Genomic DNA, 8,374 nt, shown 5'->3' with positions numbered 1-8,374 from the left:
CAAAAGCCATTTACATCCATAACTAAACTTTTACATTTAAAACGTAAGTTTAAAAGAGAAATTAAACCTGAGTCTAACATTAATATCACAATATATCATAGTATTATAACCCATAAAAAAAATATAAAATATACCGTCATTAATTGAGGTTTAAATCTTTTTTTCCAACATTGTCTTAGTATGATATTGAAGTTTACCTAAAAATGACAATCAACTCAAATACAAGTGAGTCTCACATTTCATCCCATAAAGTAATTTAAAGATTAACAACATTAAGAAACATGCATCTTCACACATAGAAATCATGTGTCCTACAATCACACAATTACAAACCTTTTCATACATACATGCATTATGATATATATTCAACTTAAGACTTTATATGCAAGTGATATCAGTAAAACACTTGTAAAAGAAACTCATGAAAACATGTAAATAAAACTATGGAAAGAATGTACATTGAATATTTTTATTGCAAAGCTTCAAAGTTCAGGTTTACATACCACAACTCATAGTAGTGAATTCTAAAAATTGTAGGGGTAAAATATAGTTCATCTATTCGTCATGAAGTTTGTTTTGTACTAACACAACTTACACATTTTTCAGCTCAATGTCATAAGTAAGCTTGCTCCAATGCTTATGATTGGATTTCAAGTCACCCCAAGACACTAAGTTTTATCCTTGTTTAAGAAACAACAAATAATCATAATGCCCAAGTTTGTGTAGTATGATTTTTCCCAATTTAACAAAGGGAATACAAGATATCAAAATCTTATCAATCCTAACAAAGAACACGCAAATAAATGTTGTTTAATTATCCCTCATAATTCTTTCAGTACACCACAATCACAAATCAAATTAATTAATGCATATTATTAATTCTCCAGGTACAACATAACAATTCAATTACACATCACACTCAAGTGTCAATTGTGTGAATTCAGACACAAATTAAACTACATTACAATCTACGGGAGGAGTGACCCACTTTTCAGCATTGTTAAGATGGAGTGCAACATGCAACAGGAGACAGTCAAGCTTGAAATGATGAACCTTCTTGGAATGCAAGACACCAAAATTGTACATATTAATCTAGTTGATTTTTTTTTGTAAAAGGTGTGTTGGATGAAGGTGATCTATTATTGGTTATGGAATGACTGCATAATTTATTTTACTAAGGGTTATAGTAAGCTTCTATACGTTGTTGGCACTTGAAATTTGATGAAGTGGTGACCTCCTTGGGTTTCGAAGAAGATTGGACTAGTCAATGCATATACTTTATGGTCAATGGAAGAAAATTCATTTTCTATATGATGTTTGGTCTCTTGAACTCCAAGAAGGTTCATCATTTCAAGCTTGATTGTCACATGTTGCATGTTGCACTCCATCCTAACAACACCAAAAAGTTGGTCGCTCTTGCTGTTGATTGTAATGCAGTTTAATTTGTAACTGAATTCATGCAATTAGCACCTAAGTGAGTTGTGTAATTAAATTATTGTGATGTACCTAGAGAATTGATAATGTGCATTAGTTAATATGATTTGTGATTTGGTGTACCTGAAGAATTGTGTGTGACAATTAAACAACATTTACTATGCGTGCTTTGTTAGGAATGATAAGATTTTGATATCCTGTATTCCCTTTGTTAAATTGGGCAAAACCATAATACACAAAATTTGAAATTATGATTGATTGTTGTTTACTAAATAATAGATAAAACCTAAGGTGTTGGGCTGACTTGAAATCCAATCATATGCTTCACAACAAACTTACTAACCATACTCAGTGTAGAAACAAGTAAGTTGTGCTGACAGATGGGTTATATTTTACCCCTTCTTAGAGTGCAAGGATAAAACCTAGGGTGTTGTTTGGAAAGACAATAGCATGTCATTTTAAGAATCAATGATGTGTTTGGATTTGGCATCACCTTGGTGCACCACTTGATGAGATAATCTGTCATAGAATGAGTCAATAGTGATAGTGTTGACTATGTTGTAGATCCAAGTAGGGGTGATTTTGTATTTTTCCATATTGTCCTTGTGTTTAAAGATGTGATAATGGAGGGTCAAGGATGGTGATGATGGAATACACAAATAAAGGATGAGATTGTTCCATGGCTTTGATATGCACATGACTATTGAAAGGTCTTCATCCTCAATGCACTTCATGTTGTCAATGTGGAGATACTTAGGGAGCATATTAATTTGTCTTCCATCGTTATGTGTTTGTTGTAGCTAGTGATTATTAGAACTCACACTCATTCTTTCTCATAACCTAGGTACTTTCATTATAATTGTTTTCTTGATGGTGTATGACTCTAGTATAAAGAGAATACAAGTGGGAGAGTTAAAGTGAGAAAGAGATGTTGTATTTTTTTGAGTGAAGAAAGATTTGACAAAGGTAAGGTCTTATTAATTGTAAGAATTTTTTTAGTAATTTTATACAAACATGACTCACACAAACTCATTTTTCCACATCCTCTTTTTTATACTCGTCATTGTCTCTTTCTTACAATTTATAATTTCATTTCGATGTTAAACTATAACATTTTTTCTTGCAATTAGAAGATGAGTTTTATTCCAAATATGTTTCCAAACTAACTTACCACTATAATTTTTGAAATTCTTTCTTCATGGATAATAAAAAATCATAAAACTTTTCCATATGAATTTACATAATCTTCCTCTACAAAGGCTCCATGGTTTTAAGTTATAACTTTAAAAGTAGTGATTGCTCGAAAAACTAATAAAAAATATCAACCAAATAAATATCAAATATTGTATATTTTGCTCCTTATATATATAACATTAAATGCTTTATGCATACATATGATTTTAGGAACATGAATATCAATCAATATTACTATAACATGATATTATATAATACTAATGTTTGATAAAATATCTTTTTTTTATCTAATTTATAACATTATGTAATGTTATATTATTTTTTTATGATCAAATCTTCAATAAGAAAAAAGAAATCTCATACCAAGATTTAGTGTGCGATAAACAAACAAATCTGTATAATCAAATGAAAAATGATATTGAAATTATTAATGTAAAATTAAATAGCTAGACTGTTAATTTCTTGAAATCTTCATTTTGGTAAAAAGCTTATCAATTGCCAAAACCTACACAAACTTAATTAAGATCAAACCAACTAGAAATGTAAATCAACAAAGGAAAACCAACAGATGCTGACTGTGGAACAAATCACAAGAATTAAAAGATCTAACTTAAACATCAAGAAATATAAAAGATGAAGAATAAACAACAATATGAGAATAAGAGACCCAAACCATAGAAGAACGTACAAAGGCATATGTGTTAGGAATAGGAGCTAAAGATGTAGATGACAAGGTCAAGTCTTTCTTTGCCTAATTACACTATCAATTTTAGCTATTGATGAAGAAAATCAAAGAGCAAGCGATCAAGTCACTATGACGGCGAAGGGGAGCAAGCCACGGGTATATATTAACCATAGGAACCTCCAATATAATAATGGGCTTAAAGGTTAAGACCTACATTAGGTATCCAAAAACCATTATTAAATTAGCACTATGTTAGTGAGTTTGAGCATCATCTAATGGATCACATCATTAGTTTGTTTTTTTGCAAACCCAAAAGGCACAATTGATTGAGTGGTTACTTCCTGCACCATAAAAATTATCCAAGCACCTCCTTATTTTTAAAATTCCAAAATGATCCTTTCTAATTTATAACTTCTTCTCTCATCCTTGTCCCTTCATTCTTGAGCTCCTTTGTCACTTTTTTTTAGCGATTTTAGATTTGATATTCCAAAACAAGTACTCATTTTGTCGCTAATTGGACTAGTTTGTTTAAATTTATTTGTTGAAATAAATGCTTATTTCAATAAAATAAGCAATTTTATGTTTTTTAGTGTGCTTGTTTAAACTGTTTCTACTTAAAAAATAATTTTCTGGTTATTTTAAGAAGTAAATCCTATATGCTTCTTAAAAAAGTTCTTATATAAAAAACACTTATTTTAAAGATTTTTTTTAAGTTTAAACAAACTCACCTATTATAAGACCCTTTTAATTAATTTACGCCCTTTAAGAAAAGTAATTAGTTTAGTTAATCATATTAAATTTGTCAATTATTTGAACTATTATTCCAAAATTATCATTTTTTTATCTTTCTATCCATTTAATTGTTTCTCATTCATGCTTGGAGAGAGAATAATTAAGTAAAAATATGTAGGAAAAAATAATTAATACATCTAAAAATTAGAAAAAAATCTTATAAAAAAAGACAAACAAATTTTAAAAAAGTCTTATAATTAGAAACAAATGGAGTATTATCTTTCAGATTTCTTATTCTGCAATTGGCATTATTACATTCCGCAGTTCGCTCATTCCATCTTAATAAAATAAGTGCCCCTATTTGCGATGGTTACTAATAAGGCCTCCACACTTTAAATAGGTGAAGCTTCTTCCATTAGAAAACTGCATCAAAAAATGATCTCGATTAATTGATGTATCCCAACATACATGTTTTGAAACATACAAAACATATTTACATATTATATCTAATCTAGAACCAACAACCAAGTGCGACTTCATACAGGTTTATCAAATCATAACACAAACACAACTTCCAGATAGGGTGATGTACCAAACTAACAAAAACCCATAATACTTAATCCAAATGAAAAAGAAACAATACCATGGAAATTAACCTATTCCAAACATTAAAATGATTCAAAGTGTTAAACCATTAAAATAATTTTATAATTTCATTAAAATAATTATAATATTATATATCATGTTAATAATAATATTTTTATTAAAAAAATATTATTGTTAAATAGGCTAGTCTATCAGATTTAATAAATTTTTTTATGAATCTATTTAACTAAAAATGTTTGTTTTTAAAAGCTTGAACTTTATCTTTTTGCTAAACGAGTCGATAGAATCAACCTAGTCCTTAAACGATTTGGGCGATAAGCCTCTAAGAGGCTGCTCGTAAGGTTGAGACAACTTTAGGGTTGAATGGGAGTGTGCCACAAGGGGATAACATAAGGTTGAGGATATTTTTAGCTTTTTAATTTTCATATGAGGTGCAGATTAAAAAAATATAGGGTGCACAAAGCATGAAATTGATTGAAAGGACAAGAAATATTATAACAAAAAATACATCTAATCATACCTTAAACATTTTTTTTTATCTAAAATTAAAGTAATCGCTTTCTTGCATTCCATTTAAAAGAAAATAAACCCAATTTTTTTTACACTATCCAATTAGGACACTTGAAAAAATGACAACTTTTCAATGCAGAAACAAAGCAAGATATAACAGATTTTGCTAGCATTCATGGCTCATACCATAGATGCAATGCATATCACTACAAGAAAAACCAAATTTCCAACGGCAAAAATCCATTGGTAAACTTAAAATTCCGTTAATAGATATGAATTTCTGACTGATTACCTTGGTAATTTGGTCATAAAAAAAATTCAGCAGTAATTTTATTTGTCATTGGTAATTTTTGACGGATTATTCGTAGAAAATACCCGTCAGTAATTATTGAAGTGGAGATGGTAATAATCTATGATAAGTTTATTATTATAAAAGTTTATGATAACTTTAATTATTAGTTGAAAATCTAAAATTTTATGATAAGTTTAATTAGTTGACAATATAAATTATTTTATTTATACTTATATATACAAGACACAATCAATTTAATTTGAACCATCAACACTTCTATGTAGAACTAAATATATGAATATTTTGGCTAAAATCACGTTAATGTTAATATTTGAATGTGATTTTAAATAGTCCAATTATATAAATTCAAACACAAGACATGAAATAAAATTTAGTTAAGTGTCCCTCTAAAAACACATCCCAATAATATTGCATTGGTAAGTTACACGCTGAACATGCATTCAGATTTCACAGTGTGAACGTGATCTGCGTTCCTTTTATCTTCTGAGATTGCTTGCATCATTGCTCGCTGAAAGTAGGGATGGAGAGGACGAAACTCAACACACATTTCAAGAGCAAAGGTAAAATCAAACGTAAGGACCGGAAATATACATTTCCCTTTATTTTTTTTTTTGCATTTTCTAGTTTTTCAAGTATGCATGTCAATTGTCATGATCTACGCTTGTAACACTTCACACTTATATGGTGCTCTCTACATTTCAAGAAACAATGTTATGCAGCCCCTATATGATAACAGGACATTAAAAAAAAAAAAAACATAATGAAGTAGGATATTTGTTATATATGTTATATATGCATTGTCAAATAATTAATTGTTATATATGCATTGTAAGTATTAAAAATGTTTATTATTGTCATATATGTAATTATGTATGTTATACCTCATCGAATATGAAAAATAAATGTATAAAATAAGTATAAGTATGTGGCTCCCCGTTTTGAAGTGAAACTTTAGCTGGTGTAATTACTTTGCCTTAATCCGTTTTGATAAGTTTAGGCTCAATTTATTTATAATTTGATGTAAGTACACGCAAGTGGCTAGCTGATATAGTTAGAATTGGGACAAATAAAATAACTATAAACTGATTTGAAAAAGGATAAAAACCTTCTAGAATATAATTGCATTAGTTTTAATTAGGTAGCTGTTTGGTCTTCATACATTAAAAAATTGAATAAAAAGGATCAATTTACTGGAATTGATGAGATGAGGTTGAAAATTTTAAAATACTAATGTGATTAATTATTGGATCAATTGAAGATCATTTCAAATTTTACTTTGAAAAAAGGATAAATTTATAACATTATTCAACTTATCGTGAAAGTGTATATATAAGTTACAACTAATAATTTTGCATTGATATTCAATTTGTAATTTTGTGTCTTGTTTTATCAGTGTGATTGATGATTCAACAAATCGTAAATATCTAATTTTTTGTCAGTTCCATATATAGAAATATGAAATTAATTAATTAAGATGTATTAATAATATTTTTTTTACATTATCATCCAATCACATAATATCATATATGATAAATTTATTGATTTTATATATAATAAATATTTCAAAAGTCACACCTGAGATTATTTCTCATTGGTTGAAATTGTAAAAAAAAAAAATCAATAAAATCAATAACTATGCATGAATGTTAAGCCTCATAAATATTTTGCATTTTATGTTTATTTCAAATTCAATTATAATTTATAAAAAATCAAATGTGTACCTTGCACAAAAAAAAAATCCTTTTCAATTTAAACAAATATAATATAAATTTATTGAGATTGAGAAAATTTACAAAGATTTATGAGAATTCAAAGTTAAATATTAATGAAAACTAAAATAGAGTTATCATGAAAGTTAAAGAAGATATTATATCAAAAAGTTGTCTTTAAAAGTAGAATGACAAAAAACTAAAATTTTGATGAGTTGAACGCCACACTTTGCACTTCGTAATTCATAAAACCTAAATTAAAATTGCTATTTTGAGTGAGAGTGTTTTAGATTCTAGTATTATATGACAAAAACACTGTTAGGTTGTTATCACTGTCATATTTTTTTAACTGTTTTATCTCTTATAATTAATGCTTCTTAAATTTATTTCTAAATTGAATTTTATTTTCTTAAAAAGAATTATCAAGTAATCTTGTATCATATGTAAACTATTTATCAAAATTAGAAATATTTATTTATAAAAAAAATTAATTATAATATAATTTATATATTTAAAATATTTATTTATTATAGATTTTCATTATATAAAAATAAACATTTATTTTATTTATTTTATGTATTGCATAGGATAAAATATTAATTATAAATAAATGTGATAAGTATCCAAGTACTTGGGAAACCTTTTTAAAAGCTAGCTGTCAATGAAAAAATCAAGCCAATTAAGCACTTCACAAGCATTCCATAATACTCAATATAGGATTTACGCACCTCGTAATTTTTGAGTTTCTATTATTAATTACCGCGCCTCAAAGTCTATGTCCCAAATGGCTACATCCTACTCGATTTTTTTTAGTTAATCTTTCCGTAAATAGCCCTTTTTTAGCACATAGAAATAAATATTCCAAGCATAAAAAAAACCCTCAAAAGCTAGCTTTCAATGGGAGATGGGGAGGAGGAATCAAGTCAAAATATATATTACATCCTATAATACCTAATTCCTTATCAAAATGTATATATATATATATATATATATATATATATATATATATATATATATATATATATATATATATATATATATATATATATATATATGAAAAGGATTTTAAACTTTGTAACTTTTTAACCAGAGAAAATTACACTCTTTGAGGTTAAGTGTAATTCTATAAATATCTTTTTTTTTTACCATTAGTTTTACTTCTTATTTAGGAGGTGTTAGTGCAAGATTTAG

This window comes from Glycine soja, chromosome 6 (assembly GCF_004193775.1).
Source record: "Glycine soja cultivar W05 chromosome 6, ASM419377v2, whole genome shotgun sequence".
In the NCBI taxonomy this organism is placed as follows: Eukaryota; Viridiplantae; Streptophyta; class Magnoliopsida; order Fabales; family Fabaceae; genus Glycine; species Glycine soja.
This window is presented reverse-complemented; position numbering follows the sequence as displayed.